This window comes from Zingiber officinale, chromosome 1B, assembly GCF_018446385.1.
Source record: "Zingiber officinale cultivar Zhangliang chromosome 1B, Zo_v1.1, whole genome shotgun sequence".
Lineage (NCBI taxonomy): Eukaryota > Viridiplantae > Streptophyta > Magnoliopsida > Zingiberales > Zingiberaceae > Zingiber > Zingiber officinale.
This window is the reverse complement of record NC_055986.1, coordinates 147,153,720-147,172,318: the sequence shown is the minus strand read 5'-3', so window position 1 is coordinate 147,172,318 and position 18,599 is coordinate 147,153,720. Positions and strand designations below refer to the sequence as shown.

Sequence of the window (18,599 nt, the reverse complement as noted above, 5' to 3'; positions counted from 1 at the left end):
ATGGATAAAGAAGGAATAAGCCGACTTCGTGGCAAATGGTAAAGTAGAGTTTCACCTGCTTAGCGTTTTACTGCCACAAGAAGTCAACATGATCGGTGCCTACGAATCAGCAGAGGAGCTTTGGGAGAAATTCCTTGAGCTACACGAAGGGACGTCAAAAGCTAAGCTAGCGAGACGGGATCTGCTAAGGAACCAGTTAAGTAACATAACATTGGAAGAAGAAGAAATCGTTGCACACCTTCACTCGAGAATGAAAGAACTCATCACCGGACTCACGAATCTCAGAGAAAAGGTAAGCAGTCGAGATTCACTAAGGTACGCGTTTAATGCATTCCCTAGAACTACTGAGTGGACATCATTAGTAGATACTTACTATATATCTATAGATTTAGAATTAAGTACCTTAGAAGAAATGTTTTCAATATTTGAAGTCCATGAAACGAGATGTGCAGATTCGAAGAAGGAGCTAAAGCATAACAATGCCTTTAAAGCAAAGATGGACGAACAAAATTCAGAATCCTCTCTCGACGATGATGAAACAACACTGATGGTACGTAAATTTTAAAAAATATTTAAATCTAAGCAATTTAATCAAGCGCAGGGTAGAAGAAGAAGAAGGATAAGATGCTATCACTGTAATGAAGAAGGATGCATGAAAGACAACTGCCCTAAATTGAATAACAAAGACAAGAGCAAGAGTAAGCAGCCGTCCCAAACGAACAAGTACAAGAATCTAAAGATGACATGGGACGAAACGTCGTCCGAATCGGAAATTGAATTCATCGCCAGACTTGCGTTAATGGCAAGTCATCAAGAAGACGAAAACGAAATAAGCTCACTCTAAATGAGCATCGAGAGCATCGATAAAGGGAGAGCGACATCGGAGGAAAGCAGTACTTTAGGGGGAGCTACGGATAACGAAATCAACAAGGTAAGTCATGTACGATCTCTTCCTCTTGATAAGTTATTCAAGTTCGTTAAAGTATTATCGAAAAACTATTGCATGTTGGAGAAAGAAAATAAAGAGTTAAAATTAATTTTAGATAAATCTTATCTATTAGAAGATTTTGATAAATTAAAATTAGAAAATGATAAATTGAGAACAGAAGTAGAAAACTTAAAAAATCATGATGCTCAAATGTTCAACAAACTCGGAATTATAATGGGCTAATCTTGCATCTTAGATATCATAGGGGCCAAATTAAACAATTATTAACAAAATATATCCCTAAGAAATTTCTGATTAACTCAGTTGGAAGGAATCTATATTAGGTTCAAAAATCTTGCATAAGTTAAATTGATTTTTTTTAATATGGCTTCCAGAGAGAAAATTAAATATTTAAATTTCCTTAAGAGACTTTGTCTAGAAAGTGGTTGTTGCTCCAATAACCAAGAAGGCCTAGTATCTCGCCACACATTGGAAGCCAATTAATGAAATAAATATTTAATTGACTAACTGATAAGTATTTAATTAAAATACTTTCAATATTTGTCAAAAATAGATTTTTTTTCATCACTTATATGTAGAAAAAACTTACAGTTTTTAATTATTTATCTTGCAATTTTTTTTATCACTTAGAAAGTTTTTTTTCTTTAAGATTAAACTTTCATTTTTTTTTAATTTACCCTTAGACTCTTATTTTAAGATTTTCCAGAAGTTATCTTTAAGTACTCCAATTTTTATGTGATTAAAAGGGGTGAAGTGAAGATTAATTCTATGGAGAGGTAGTAATTGCAAATTTTGCACTTTATTGAATAGTTGCAAATTTATTACTTTTTCTTTATGTTGGTTTATCCTAACTTACTTGGGTTGCTCACATCAAAATGGGAGAAATTGATAGTACTCTAAGATAGTTTTGATATGATCAACCAAATCAGATTAGGTCATGTTGGTTGCTAACCCCGTGTCTAAGTGTGAAGGAACTTAGGAGCACAGTAAGTCAAGTAAAAGACGCAGCTAGCGAGAAGGGTGGCATGGGAGAGAGCCGACGGGCTAGGTGCATCTGAGGAGCGAGGTGCTGCGGAAGAGTACGCAAGCGGACGAGAAGGAGGCGCGCAACGTTTCCAAGGGAGGAGAAGCTGGAGCGGAAGCTTGCTCAAGAAGGCCGGAAGTTAGGTTCGGATGAACCCTATTTCGGATGACTGAAATCACCCAAGTGAGCGGAACCAGAGTGGAAGACCCGGACCGAGGCAAGTGGAACTGGAGCGGAAGGCCTGGAACCCCTCCGGGCGCCCGAAACCGAATCCAAATGCAACGTGGCATGTCCCGTTGAGATGGGGATAAAATTTTATCCCATTCCAGACTCCTGGAACCCTTCCAGGCACCCCGAGTAGGACTATAAAAGCAGTTGTGCTCCCAGAAACTGTATAAAATAAAAAATTAAAGAAACAACACTTGTGATTAGTTTTGTTTGAGTTTAGCATTCTATTTGTGAGCTGTGACTGCTGTAAGAGGCTTCTCCGCCTGAAGAAGACTTTAGTGAGCTATTAATTTTCTTGGATTAACAACCTTCCCGGTTGTAACCAAGTAAATCGATTGTGCCTCTTTTCCTTTATTTAATTTCTTAATTCTTTTTATACAAGTATTTTATTTAATTAAGTTGTAAAGTCAAGAAAGGTTCGTTTAATCTTTGTGCAGGCTATTCACCCCCCTCCTTCTATAGCCGGTCGCCAAGGAACCAACATATACCTCAGTTTTGAGAAACCTAATGCAAAACCTTTGCATATTAACTAAAATCGTTACAAACTAATACTATGAGCTCGACAACGACATAAAACATGTGACTTTGATACCACTTGATATAAAACTTTAGAATCATTCTACTTTATACAACCAAATTAAATAAGATGATTCTACACAAAGGATCGAGATGTTGTCGAAAACTCATAGCAAAGAAGACATAAAAATACTAAATACAGAAATTCATAAACTGAACCTAATCTAAGGATGTTTCCATAGTCCTTATTTCAATTTTAGATGTTGTAGACAATGAAGATGTAGTGGATGAGATCTTCCATTGGAGTTACTAGAGCAGTTTCTTAAGCCTCTCTCAGATGGGATGAGATGAGATTACACTTCTCCTTATTTAGTGGGATCACACTCTTTATAAACCTTAGATCCGAAATTCGTTAACAACTCATCATTATCAACAATATTGAGGTAATGGTTCCACACATATAACCCACACCCAATGACATATAAACCCTCAATTAAGATAACTATATTGGATTATATCTGCAATGACATATTCATATATAAATGTTAATTAACATGTAAGCCCACACAAATGAAAAATCAAATCCAACCTACCAACAATTCATAAGTTCATAATTGATTTATCTATTTATAGTTTATCATGGAGTTGATAATACTGGACCTAAAGAAAAAAAAAAGAAAATTTTCTCCAATAAGTTTGTAATTGATGTCTCCACAGGCTAGCATAGTTAATACTTGCATGTGGTATTGTTGTGATAGATCATGGGATTGATTCCCAACAATATATATGAAATGTATCACAAGTCAACTTTTCATACAAAGCACAAATATACTAGATGAAGTCTCCCATAATTTACCAAATCACATATGAAAGCTCTCGGGGGTGAGAATTACCCTATATTTTAGGGCATTTACCTGGTCAGTGCTAAGTATATTTTATTTTATTTGAATTTAGGATTTAGAATTTAAGATTTAATCTTTAATCTTTAAGATTTGGATTACAATATTAAAGCTAAAGAAATTTAAAAGAAAATTACACATGGTGCTCAGAATGTGAACATCATAAGTAAGGTAGAGAGAGAGAGATTTGATATGCTAAGCGACGCTTTGTGCATGGCCATGAGTGAAATCCGACGTGAGCTATTTGACGCGACCAAAATTTAATTTTTTTAATTTTTCTCTCATCTGTATGTAACAATTTTTCTCTCTCATCTGCATACAACAACTCTAAAATTCTCGTTTCTCATTTCTCTCTCATCTGATTGTATGCAATAATCACTGTGATGCTAATTGTTAAAAGTGATGTAGCTGCTACAACGTTGTAGCAGGTACTACACAATAGATGCTACACATTGTAGCAGCTTCTGTATAGTAGCTGTTATAATGTGTAGTAGTGTTATTGTGTAGCTACTATGTTGTAGCAGTTTCTGCATCGTTATAGCAGTTATTGCACTATTATAATAGTTACTGCACTGTTGCAACAACTACTGCACTGTTATAGTAGCCACTGCACCGTTGTAGTAGTTACTGTACCGTTGTAGCAGCTTCTACACCGTTATAGCAGCTACTGCACCGTTGTAGCAGCTACTGCACCGTTGTAGCAGCTACTGCACCGTTGTAGCAGCTACTGCTCCGTTGTAGCAGCTACTGCTCCGTTGTAGCAGCTACTACACCGTTGTAGCAGCTTTTACACCGTTGTAGCAGCTTCTGCACTATTGCAGCAACTACTACACCGTTGTAGCAACTACTGTACCGTTGTAGCAACTACTGCACTGTAGAAGCAACTACTGCACCGTTGTAGCAACTACTGCACTGTTGTAGCAGCTACTGCATAGTAACTTCTACAAGTTATAGCAGCTACTATATAGTAATTGTTGGTGCAATTGATCTCTAGGGTTTCGATGCTTGACAATGCACCCAAGTCTGGTCAGTTTGACCAAAAATTAATCCAAACAGGACTTGATGTTTGGAAGAGAGTAGTCTAGTCAGGACTAGATGACTAGCAAGGACAAGTCTTAACTGGAGGTTAGGCAAAGTGAAAGTCCTGGTGAGTGAAGTCAGGCCCTAGTGAGTGAAACTAGGTGGTGAAAGTCCTGGTGAGTGAAGTCGAGTCCTAGTGAGCGAAGCTAGGTAGTGGAAGTCCTAGTGAGTGAAGATGGGCCCTAGTGAGTGAAGCTAGGTGGTGGAAGTCCTGGTGAGTGAAGTCGGGCCCTAGTGAGTGAATCTAGGTGGTGAAAGTCCTGGTGAGTGAAGTCGAGTCCTAGCGAGTGAAGCTATGTGGAGGAAGTCCTAGTGAGTGAAGTCGGGCCCTAGCGAGTGAAGCTAGGTGGAGGAAGCCCTGGTGAGTGAAGCCAGGCAATGAAATTCCTAGTGAGTGAAGCTAGACAACCCTAGGGGGAGATAACCCTAGGTTATATGTGACCGATTGATTTCCGGTTGACCACGCGTGGTCAACCGGATCAGCGAATCTTGTATTCTATTAACATTGTTTTACTATACTATTTTATCTATTGTGCTAATTCAGTGTTACAGGGAAGTCCAGCTAGGTCAACGGACTGACTGAATGTCTGGCAAAAGGTAAATAAAGGTAAGTCACTAGAGGAGAGTGATTGTGAGGACGCGTTTCCCGTTTGAGGGAATTATAGGCGTCAATCCAACTTTGATCCAATTTGGAAATCTAAGTTGAGATCGTAATTAGATTATGGTCTCGAAGAGACATAATCTAATTACTACTCTGTTTATATATATATTTGTGCTAACTTTTATTTTGTAGGTTAGTATAATATTTATTGCCTCAGACTAATCTTTTTCTTGCAGGAAAAAAATTTCGCTGGAAAAATGGAGTTCGGGCGTCCGAAAGGGATTTGGGTGCCCGAAATGTAAATGTTTATCTCATCGCAATGTGGAGCGCGTTGATTGGCTGGGCCGACATCACACTCCAGGCGCCGGGAAGGGATCCGGGCACCCGGAGCTTCCTATATAAGGAGGCCTCCACTTGGAGCAAAGGATAACAACTGCATACGAGCTATTGCGCGCACATTTAAGCCTCCGACTGCTCCCGGTTCTTGTTGTGACTCTACTGCGAAGCTGCTAAGCCTGACGAATACTCCGAGGAGTTCCGATCGTGCCCTGCAGGCAGACATCAACACAAAGTGACTCATTTCGATTCCAAAAAAAATGTTGGTAAAACTTGTTTTTGTAATTAATTACTATAAAAGGACAAATGCAACACACTTAGCCTAACTTTTCTTGTACTTGATTCTCTCTTCCGAAGGTACCAGAAGAGGTTTTTAGTGGATTACCCATCGATAGATCCGCGAGACCTAGGCCTTATAGTAGGAGTCGTCGAAGGCTCTGAATCAAGTAAAAATCGCTCTTGTTTTTCTGGTGCTTTCCTTCTTACTTTCCGCTACGTACTAGAGTTTTAAAAATAAAAAAAGAAGTATTTTTGAAAATCACATGATTCACTCCCCCCCTCTAACGTGCATCACGATCCAACAGTAACTGCTATAAGTTATAGCAGCTACTGCATATAGCTGCTACAACATTGTATCATCACTACCACAATAATTTTTTCATGTAATAATAGAAGAGAGAAATAAAATTTTATTTTAATTTAAAAATAAAGAGAAAAAAGTTGTTGCATGTAGATGAGAGAGAGATTAAAAAAAAATTAGATTTTGGCCATGTCATATAGCCCACGTGGAATTTCGCTCACTATTGCGCACAAAGTGTCGCTTAGCCAAAAGACCATCAAACCCATGCAATAGTGCAATGCTAGGGTGACACTCGAGAATCCCAGCAGCAAGCTACTATAATGGACTCCTACTTATAATTTAATATTATACTTGATCTTAACCAAAAAGCTGAAAAAATTATGCTTTTTAGCATCGCTGGCCCAAGGTATTTATAGAAGCTTCTCTGCTCGCAGTGTTGTCAATTCTAAAATATGGGACTAAAGAGAACTCAAGATTTCTAATTAATTAATGAGAAAAATTTTCAATAATACGCTGCAGCTGAGTTTCAAACTTTAGATCACTGATTGATGCGTTTGTGAAAATTATTAATAAACGTTAAAAATATTTTCGGTATGAATAACAAAAAGGACATTAACATACTTTCATTTTAGGTTTCACCAATGTTAGTTAGTAAGGGGGGATTCTTAATAAAATAGCAAAATAGTAAGATATATATAGTGTAATGATGTGATGTGGACCATTCCGTGCAAAATGGTCCGCGACATATTAATCAGGGTGCCTGGAATTAATCCAGGAGCCTCGATTTCTTTGTTTAAAAAAAAAAATTGGTTGGGGTGCCTAGATTAAATCCAGGGCGCTCTGACTCTATTTTTTTTCAATTTTTAAAAATAAAAATTTCTTTAAAACATCTTAAATACATATATTATATCCCATGAGCATCTAAAATTATTTATCTTGAACACTATAACCCAAGAGGGAATCTTGAACCCTAAAAAAAACTTATTAGCTTAAACTTATTATAACCCAACCCATAAATTTTACAATCTTACACCCTAAATATATATAATATACTCTGTAAGTATCTAAAATTTTTAATCTGGAATTCTATAAACCAAGAGGGAAGCGTGAACCCTAGAGATAAAATCTTATTGACTCAAACACCTTATAACCAAACTTCTAAATTCTAAAATTTTGAACCCTAAATATATATAATATACCCTAAAATAAAACAAAAATACTAAATGAGTTTAGGCTCATGAACCATGTCACCATATGGACACCTGGATTAATTTCAAATGTCCCGAGTCCAGTCCAAATGGTTCTACATGTGTATGTGTGTGTGTGTATATATATATATATATATATATATATATATATATATATATATGATGCGGATATATTTATGAGGTCCAAAGGGAATTAAGGAGAAGAAGAGGGGTATTTCGGTCTTTCCACTGGTGAAGGGTTTTGGTGTTTATTAACTACTGTCCATCGCATTAAGAGGAGAGGGGGGGTGTTTCGTCTTCTGGGCAGAGGAGGAGTCGTTTTGTCTTTAGGGGCAGAGGAGAGGGCGTTAAAATAAGGAGAAGACAACTCCAATAGGTGGAGAAAGATCTGGCTCGTCTCTCCTTCCTTCTCCTACTCTCGATCTCCTCCTTTCTCTCAGTCTCCAGCCTTGAGTTCCATGTCGATGATTCCGTCCAAGTCTGCCACCACCAAGAGGGGGGGGGGCTTGGGATTTTCTTCCGCCGCCAGGGGAGGAACACAGGGGAGAGTGATGATGCCAACGCCCCCTTCGCCACCTCCTACGCCGACCAGATATGATGTCGACAATCCTCTCACTTTCCTCATGCAAGTCGGCCAGCCGCTATTTCCCTTTCTCCTCTACTCTCTCATGATGAGGAGATCGACAACCCCTCTCGCTACCTTCGCCCTGAGCTGGACGCCATCGTATCCAGAGGCCAAGCGCCTCTGCTCTCCTTTCTCCTCTTTGATCCAGGTCGTAGCCAGCCTCGAGCCTTAGCGGCTGACGCTGCCCTTCGCTCACGCCGCCAACATACAAGAGGACGCCACCGCCGACACACGTGAGCACCACATCTCTTCCGCTGGCCACGCCTTCGAGTAGCTACCAGTGATGGTCGCCTCCGCCAGCCACCCCTTTCTCTCCGTCATCTATAGTCGGCCGACAGCGCATCCTCGCGTCCGCCACCAACCTCCCTTGGACGGCTAAACCGCCTCCTTTCGACCTTGGACGTTGTACCCCTTCTCCACGTTGACCTTGCCCTCGACACCGCCCATCCTCATTGTGTCCAACGCCGACCTTCTCTGGTCAGCGAGATCGCCTTCTCCTCTATCCCTCTCCTCTCGTCAGCAAGCACCGCGCGCCGCATCCCCCTCTCAACTCCGATGCCACCGTGTCGCCTCTCCCTATCCCTCGGCATGCCAGCAGCCCAAGTGCCACCTCCTCTTTTCTGGAATCTATAGCCATTGTCGGCAGCCTTATTTCCTTTCTGATGCCTCTACAGCCGACTCCAACTACTCTACCAGATCACATTGGCGTTGTCTCCACCGTTTTCGGTGGAGATTCGACCATTACAATGTGTCGATCATTGAGCCGCTGTGTTTCGCTCTTTGTACCACTATTATGATTGTGAGTTACTGGTATTAGCCGGCTTGCATGCCATGTTCTGTCCTACGAGTCGCTGTGGTATTCTTGCCTAGGTATCGTTGTCATATTTTAGCCTACGTGTCGCCTTTTGGATCCATGCTGCATCTGATTCCGTGTCATCACCCGTAGATCTAGCTCTTCAGCTGATTCACATTCATCTACCCTTCAGGGTCACAATGACTCATTCAGCGTCACGACCAGCTTGCCGACCCATCAGAGGGCGCCCCCCGGGCCACGGTACGTCACCGTACTCATTAAGTCATTTTATTGCTCTACTATTATTCGACTACTTACATATTTTTGGGACATGCCTCAAGCATTGGGGTATTAGGGACCAGGGCAACCCGGTCGCTGACTACACAGGTAGCGTTGACCAGAGGCCTTCTAACAACTCGATCAATATGAGAGATAGCTCATCACCTCTCTTCATTCCGGGTCATGGAGATGCGGTCAACATTCTCGCCACGTCATTTCGACAATTCCGTCTTCTCATATTACCGATAGGATCATATTGGCGTCGTTTGTGGAAACTTTGCCTGATCTGGATCTATGGGAAAACTCTGTCATCCTCATGACTCCGGTGGGTTTCGACGAACATATCATGTTCTCCTCACTCCACGAGTATTCGGGAGTCGAGGAACTGAGTCAGATCCTCCGCCGGTTGGCAAGTCAGTTTTTTCGTTATAATTTTTCTTTCGGTCATAGGATCTGCCACAGTTCCCCGATCGAAGACTCTCGTGCTGATCAACCAAGTTTAAAATATTAGAGCCACGGACTCAATGTCGAAAACTCCCGTGCTGATCGGTCGGGTTTAAATTATATTAGAGTCACAGGCTCAATGTCGAAGACTCCCATACCGATCGGCCTGGTTTAAATTACATTAGAGTCATAGGCTCAATGTGGATGACTCCCGTGCCGATCGGCTGAGTTTAAATTATATTAGAGTCACGGGCTCAATTTCAAAGACTCCCATGTCGATCAGCCAGGTTTAAATTATATTAGAGTCACAGGCTCAATGTTGAAGACTCCTGTGCCGATCGACCGGGTTTAAATTATATTAGAGCCACGAGCTCAATGTCGAAGACTCTCGTACCGATCGGTCGGGTTTAAATTATATTAGAGCCAAGGACTTAAAGTCAAAGACTCCCCGCGCTGATCGGTCGGGTTTGAGTTCTATCTGGGCCACGAGCTCAAAGTCGAAGACTCCCGTGTCGATCGGTCGGGTTTGAGTTATATTAGAGTTACAAGCTATAGAAGTCGAGCGACGACTATAAATCCTTGAGTTAGAGACTCCCGTGCCGATCGACCGGATTTTGGGTTATATTAGAGCCATGGGCTCTAGAAGTCGAGCGGCGACTATAAACCCCTGTCGTTATCAACGGTCGAGCGGCGATCTTAAATCCCTATCTACATCAACGGTCGAGCGGCGGCCTTAAACCCTTATCTACATCTACGGTCGAGCGGCGACCTTAAACTCTTGTCTACGCCAACAGTCGAGTGGCGACTATAAACCCCTATATACGCTAACAGTATAGCGACGACTATAAACTCCTGTCTACGCCAATAGTCGAGCGGCGACTTTAAACCCCTGTCTACATCAACGGTTGAGCGACGACTTTAAACCCTTGTCTACATCAGTGGTCGAGCGGCAACTTTAAACCCCTATTTACGCTAATACTCGAGCGGCAACTATAAACCCCTGTCTATGCCAACAGTCGAGCGGCAACTATAAATTCCCATCTACGTCAATAGTCGAGCGACGACTATAAACCATTGTCTACGCCAATAGTCAAACGGTGACTATAAACTCTTGTCTACGCCAACAGTCGAGCAACGACTATAAATCCCTGTCTAAGCCAACGGTCGAGCGATTATCACTGGTCTTGAATCAACATATCGGATTCCTTATCTCCCTCGTTCAGGGTCGAGCAGTCTTCACTAGTCTCGGACCAGCATATCGGATTCCTTATCTCCCCCGTTCGAGGTTGAGCGGTCTTCATTGGTCCCAGACCAGCATATCAGATCTGTTATCTCTCCCATTCTGGGTTGACCGATCATCACTGGTCTCAGACCAGTATATTGGATTCCTTATCTCCCTCGTTCGGGGTTGAGCGATTGCCACTGGTCTCGGACTAGCATATTGGATCTCCTATCTCCCCCATTCGGGGTCGAGTGATCGTCACTGGTCTCGGACCAACATATCAGATTCCTTATCTCCCCCATTCGAGGTCAAGCGATCGTCACTGGTCTTGGACCAGCATATCGGATCTCTTATCTCCCCAGTTCGGGGTCGAGCGATCTTCGCTGGTCTCAGATCAGCATATCGGATTCCTTATCTCCCCTGTTAAGGGTTGAGCGGTCTTCACTAGTCTTGGACCAGCATATCGGATCTCTTATCTCCCCCGTTCAGGGTCGAGCGATCGTCACTGGTCTCGGACCAGCATATTGGATTCCTTATCTCCCCTGCTTGGGGTCGAGTGATCGTCACTAGTTTAGGACCAGTATATCGGATCTCCTATCTCCCACGTTCAGGGTAAAGTGATCGTCACTGATCTCAGACCAGCATATTGGATTCCTTATCTCCCCCGTTCGAGGTTGAGCTGTCTCTACTGGTCTCGAACCAAAGTAATGTGCTCTACGCCTGCTCGACTCATGACTTTCGCTTTCGTGCACCTTCGATTTCACGGGCTATGCTCCCATACAGTTGTTGGGCTCTACGCCCGTTCGGTTCATGACTTTCGCTTTCATACGTCTTCGATCTCATGAGCTATGCTCTCGTTCAGCTCTCAGGCTCTACGTCCGTTCGGACCACGACTCTTGCTTCACGCCTTTGATCTCACGAGCTATGTTCGTATTCGATTTGTGGGGGTCGCATGCGAACGATAGCAAGACAGTCATTTGCTTTGCATCCGTTTGATTTCCAACTTGGCAGTTGCCCGATCGTTTGTTTATCATTCGTATGCTCGACAGCACTTGACATTTACTCGATTACCTTCTTGGCCTCGCTATTGTGTGGGTACCTGTCTTATTCGACACTCTGGCAGTGTTGTTTTTATTGCTCGCTCATCATCGCTGTCGTTGTTCAATTGACATTGCTCCTGTCACTTCGACACTGCTTCTATTGCTCGATCGACATCATCATAGATATGGGCTTAACATTACATGATGAACCTATCGATTTGAGTCTGTACTTGGGAGCAATTTAACCTTTGCAGCATACTATCTAGTCAGTCGGACTCGCGCCTCCTTCGACTAGACTAGAAAGGGAGGCTTATGATGTGGATATATTTATGAGGTCCAAAGGAAATTAAGGAGAAGAAGAGGGGCATTTCGATCTTTTCACAGGTGAAGGGTTTTGGTGTTTATTGGCTACTATCATCATGTTGAGAGGAGAGGGGGGCATTTCATCTTCTGGGCAGAGGAGGAGTTGTTTCGTCTTTAGGGGCAAAGGAGAGGGCGTTAAAAGAAGGAGAAGACAACTCCAACAGGGGGAGAAAGATCTGGCTCGTCTCTCCTTCCTCCTCCTACTCTCGATCTCCTCCTTTCTCTCAGTCTCCGGCCTCGAGTTCCATGTCGACGATTCCATCCAAGTTCGTCACCATCCAGAGGGGGCTTGGGGTTTTCTTCTGCCGCTAGGGGAGGAATGCAAGAGAGAATGATGACGTCGATGCCTCCTTCGTCGCCTCCAACACCGGCCAGGACTAATGTCGGCAGTCCTCTCCCTTTCCTCACGCACGTCGGCCAGCTGTTGTTTCCCTTTCTCCTCTACTCTCTCATGACTAGGAGGTCGACAGCTCCTCTCGTCGCCTTCACCCTGAGCCGGATGCCATCACATCCAGAGGCCAAGCGCCTCTGGTCCCCTTTCTCCTCTTCGATCCGAGCTGCAGCCAGCCTTGAGCCTTTAGCGGCCGACGCTGCCCTTCGCTCACGCCGTCGACATACAAGAGGACGTTGTCGCCGATGCACGTGAGCACCACATCTCTTCCGCTGGCACGCCTTCGAGTAGCTACCAGCGATGGTCGCCTTTGCCAGCCACCCCTTTCTCTTCGTCATCTACAGCCGGCCGATAGCGCATCCTCGCGTCCGGCCACCAACCTCCCTCGGATGGCTAGACAGCCTCCTTTCGACCTCGGACGTTGTACCCCTTATCCACTTCAACCTTGCCCTTGACACCGCTCATCCTCATTGTCTCCGGCGCCGGCCTTCTCTAGTCAGCGAGATCACCATCTCCTCTCTCCCTCTCCTCTCGTCAACAAGCACCGCGCGCTATAGCCCCCTCTCCACTCCGATGGCATTGTGCTGTCTCTCCCTATCCCTCGACGTGCCAGTAGCCCAAGTGTCACCTCCTCTTTTTGACGTCTACAGCCATTGTCAGCAGCCTTATTTCCTTTTGAGGCCTCTACAGTCGACTCCGGCGGCTCTACCAGATCATATTGGCGCTATCTCCACCGTTTTCGGCGCAGATCCGACCATTGCTATGTGTCGGCTATCGAGCCGTTGTGTTTCTCTCTTTGTACCACTATTATGATCGTGAGTTACTAGTTTTAACCGACCTGTGTGTCGTGTTCTAGCCTGTGAGCCGCTGTGGTATTCCGGCCTAGGTATCGTGGTCATATTTCGATCTACGTGCCATCTTTTGGATCCCTGCTGCATCAGATTCCGTGTCATCGTCCGTAGATTCGGCTCCTCATGTTGATTACCGGCCACCAAAAATTTATACAAGCATAGAACTATCCTAGCTACCCATGTGCTCTACTGAAGTTAAATTTAGATTGCAAACGATGCTTAACATTATTAATCCAAATTTTCCTTCAGAAGTCAAACTTGGATTGAAACGATACTTAACATTTTTACTCCAAGTTTAACCAATGTGTTCTTCATAATTTAAACCATATTACAGAAGTTAATTAAATATCTATTTCAAATATCGGCTTCCAGGTTAAACATGGCGAGGCACTAGGCCTTCTTGGGTATGAGATCATCCATCACTTCCTAGACAAAGCCTTTTAAAGAAATCGGATATTTAACTTCTTATAGTAAACTAGGTTTAACTACAGAGATCTCAATAGAAGCACAATATCGAAACATGAAATCGAAAAATAAAATTGATAACAAAACGATAACCTAAAACGGATAACCTCTTGTGTTTGGTTTTTCAAGATCTATACAAAAGATGAACTAGTTATGATGCGGAAACTAATAACTAGTTATACTTTTTGTAGCTTATAGACCTCTTGATCTTCTGCTGTATTCCTCTCCTTCTCTTGGACGTCGTGTGAGCGACGATCTTCCAAGATGAAATCCACCCAAGCTTCTTCTTTTGCTTCCAAGTTTCGGCCACCAACTAACCTCCAAGGGGTGCTAGACAAAAGAGCTTCCTTCTCTTCTTCTTCTCCTTCAAGCAACCGGCCACCAAGAGAATACCAAGTTTGATGTCACCGGCCTCTAAGAGAGAAAACAAAAGGAGAAGAGAGAAAGAAGACGGTCGGCCACCAAGGAAAAAGAGAGGAACAAAAGAAGATCTTATTGTCTCTTGAAGGCACCTTCTACCTCTCTTTTATCATCCTTGGTGAATGTAAAAAAAGAAAGTTTTAAAACAAAAAATTAAAACTTCCTTATATTCCTTTATATGGCCGGCCAAATCATGTCCAAACTAGGAAAGATTATAAACAAAAATTAAAATCTCTCTTTTAAAATCTCTTTTTGTGGTTAGTTATAAAAGACATGTTTTATAAAATTAAGATCTTCTCTTTTAAATCCTTTTATGGATGACTATAAAAGAAAAGATTTAAAATAAAACTCCTTTTATATCATGGTTACAAAAAGGAAAGTTTAAAATTAAAATCTTTCTTTTAAACATTATAGATAACTACAAATAAGGAAAGATTTCAAATCTCTCTTTTAATCCTTTATAGAAAGCTATAAAAAGAAAGATTTTAAAATTTAAAACTCTCTTTTAAAATCATGTGGAAAGCATCATAAAAGGAAAGTTTTTAACAAAATAAAAAATTCCCTTTTATTTCCTTTTCTCTTCTTATATGGTCGGCCCCTTGCTTGGACACCAAGCAAGGCTTGGCCGACCCTAGCTTAAGCTCCAAGCTTGGATTGGGTGGCCCCTTGCTTGGGCTCCAAGCAAGGATGTGGCCAGCCCCTAAGCTTGGTTAAGAAGTCGGGCTTTGGATAGATATAAGGCTTTATAAATAAGAGGCTACAACAGCGACCGAGAGGAGGAATTGGTTTTGGTCTCCCGATGAGCTTGAGCTTCCCGTGTTCGCCCCGAACACCCAACTCAAGTTCATCAATAATAACTTATACCACTAAAGAGTTATTATTGCACTACCACACCAATCCCATATTACAATATGGGCTCCTTCTTATCATGAGTGTGTTAGTCTCCCTGCGTTTAAGATATCAAATGTCACTAATTAAATGAGTTACCGCCGACTCACTTAATTAATATTTAGCTCCAAAAGTAGTACCACTCAATCTTATTGTCATGTCGGACTAAGTCCACCTGCAGGATTTACATAACAATCCTTATGAGCTCCTCAAGGGGACATCACCAACCAAGATCACTAGGACACAGTTTCATTCTATAATCAACAACACACCATATAAATAATATCATTTCCCAACTTATCGAGCCTATTGATTTAATAAACTAAATCTCACCATTTGATAAATTAAAGAAATAAATATTAAGTATATGTGATTGTTATTATATCATGATTAAGAGTACGTATTTCCATAATAACAGAGGTTATATTCTTTTTCTACAGTCAGTATAAAAAGAACAACCTCAAATGGTCATGCTCAATACACTCAGAGTGTACTAGTGTAATTTTATAGTCAAGATAAACTAATACCAAATTACACTACAACTATTCCAAGGGTTTGTCTCATTCCATCTTGGTTGTGAGCAACTTTTTATAATTTATAAGGAACTGATAACATGATCTTCTGTGTGACACCACACACCATGTTATCTTCAATATAAATTAAATGAACAACTACATTTAGCATATAAATATAGGCATTTGGCCAATGTGATTCTTATTTCAAAATAAATATTTATACAAAAAGCTAGACTTTTAGTATACATTCTAACAATCTCCCACTTATACTAAAAGACTATGCTGCTATAAATACTGTCATACATCTTATTCCCATCCCCTCAACATGCCGATCAAAAGCTTTCGTCGGAAGGGCCTTAGTGAAAGGATCTGCCAGGTTATTTGCCCATGCAATCTTGGCAACAACAATTTCTCCTCGCTTACGATGTCTCGTATCAGGTGGTACTTGCACTCAATGTGTTTACTCGCCTTATGGGCTCTTGGTTCCTTCGAGTTTGCTAATGCACCACTATTATCACAATAAATTGTGATGATTTTGGGAAAACCAGGAATCACATCTAAGTCCATCAAGAAATTCCTGAGCCATACACCTTCTTTGGCTGCCTCAGAGGCTGCCACATACTCAGCTTCCATGGTGGAGTCTGAAACGCATTTATGCTTAACACTCCTCCATGCTATGACTCCACCTCCTAAAGTAAACACATAACCTGAGGTAGACTTACTATTGTCCCTATCTGATTGGAAGTCAGAATCCGTGTAACCCACAGAGAGCAAATCATCTGCTTGGTAAACCAGCATATAATCTCTAGTCCTTCTCAGGTATTTTAATATATGCTTTACGGCAGTCCAATATCCCTGACCTGGATTACTTTGATATCTGCTAACCATGCCCACGGCAAAACAGATATCCTATCTCGTGTATAACATTGCATACATTAGGATTCCTACAGCTGAAGCATAAGGAACTGCCTTCATTTCCTCTATCTCTTTTGACGTCTTAGGAGACATCTCTTTAGATAAAGATACTCCATGCTGAAAAGGTAAAAAACCTTTCTTAGAGTTTTGTATGCTAAAACGAGCTAGGATAGTGTCGATATATGAAGCTTGGGATAAGCACAACATTCTTTTCTTACGATCCCTTATTACTTTGATCCCAAGAATATGTCCACATTCTCCCAAGTCCTTCATATCGAATTGCTTGGACAACCATACTCTCACTTCTGACAACACTTTGACATTGTTGTCAATTAATAAAATGTCATCTACGTATAGTACAAGAAATATCACCACGTTTCCGTCACACTTCTTGTATACACAAGAATCATCCGGACACTGAATAAATACATAAGACTGGATTACTTCATTAAACCGGATGTTCCAATATCTTGAAGCTTGCTTCAGTCCATAAATATACCGATTGAGCTTACATACAAGATGCTCTTTGCCCTTTGCAATAAACCCCTCTGGTTGCTTCATATGGATGTTTTCTTCAAGACTTCCATTAAGGAAAGTTGTCTTGACATCCATTTGCTAAACCTCATAATCCATGTGAGCAGCAATAGATCAGAGTATCCGGATAGACTTAAGCATAGCTATTGGTGAAAAAGTTTCCTCATAATCGATTCCCTCTTTCTGAGCATACCCTTTCGCAACAAGCCTTCATTTGAAGGTTTCCACCTTCCCATCTATCCCTCTTTTCCTTTTGTAGACTCATTTACATCCAATAGCTTTTGCACCATTTGGTGGTTCTGCTAGCTCCCAGACTTTGTTAGAATACATAGATTCTATTTCTGAATTCATTGTTCTTTGCCAAGATGCTGCATCTTTATCTTGGAGTTCTTCGTCATATGTTTGGGGATCAGGTTCATGTTTTCCTGGGATCAAGTTTGAAGATTCTCCTAAAAACATGAATCTTTCAGGTTGCCTAACAACTCTCCCACTACGACGAGGCACTGTCTGTAATTGTGCATCATTTGTGATATGTGTTGCAGTTTCTTGTGATATTTCATCTTACACTGTTGGTACTAAAGTAGACGTGTCCTCTTTCATTTCTTCTAGAACAATTTCACTCATGGGTTTGTGGTTCATTACATAGTTCTCTTCTAAAAATCGGGCATTAGTGCTAACAATGACCTTCTAATATTTAGGACTATAAAACAAACCACCTTTCATTCCTTTAGGATAACTTATAAACAAACGAACTTTTGTACGAGATTCCAATTTATCAGCATCTCCCTTTAGCACATGTGCTGGACTACCCCAAATCCGAACATATCTCAGGCTAGGCTTACGCCCATTCCACAATTCTGTGGGAGTAGAGGGTACTGATTTAGAAGGTACCAAGTTCAGAATGTACACTGTCGTTTCTAAAGCATATCCACAGAACAAATTTGGTAATTCTGAATAACTCATCATCGATCTAACCATTTCCATAAGAGTCTTATTCCTTCATTCTACCACACCATTTTGTTGGGGTGTACCAGGTGCAGACAATTGGGATTGAATTCCAACCTCTGATAAGTAATTCCTAAACTCTCCTAAGAGGTACTCGCCACCACGATCAGACCGTAGTGTTTTGATACTTTTACCATGACGTTTCTCCACATCAGCCTTGTACTCTTTGAACTTATCAAAGCACTCAGACTTGCGGTGCATCAAGTAAATGTACTCATATCTCGAATAGTCGTCTATAAAAGAGACAAAATATTCGAATCCACCTCTTGCCTGGATAGTCATAGGTCCACACAAATCAGAATGAACCAATTCCAACACATCTTTTGCTCTATACCCCTTGGCCTTAAAACGTCTCTTAGTCATTTTTCCTTCCAAGCAAGATTCGCAGGTTGGAAAGTTTTCCACCACCAATGAACCCAAGAATCCAT

At 41.6% G+C, this 18,599-nt stretch overlaps 1 pseudogene; it reads right to left on the bottom strand.

The window, feature by feature from the left end:
- Positions 1 to 6,459: 6,459 nt before the first annotated feature.
- On the bottom strand, positions 6,460 to 6,595 carry LOC121995264 (annotated as a pseudogene).
- Positions 6,596 to 18,599: the final 12,004 nt, after the last annotated feature.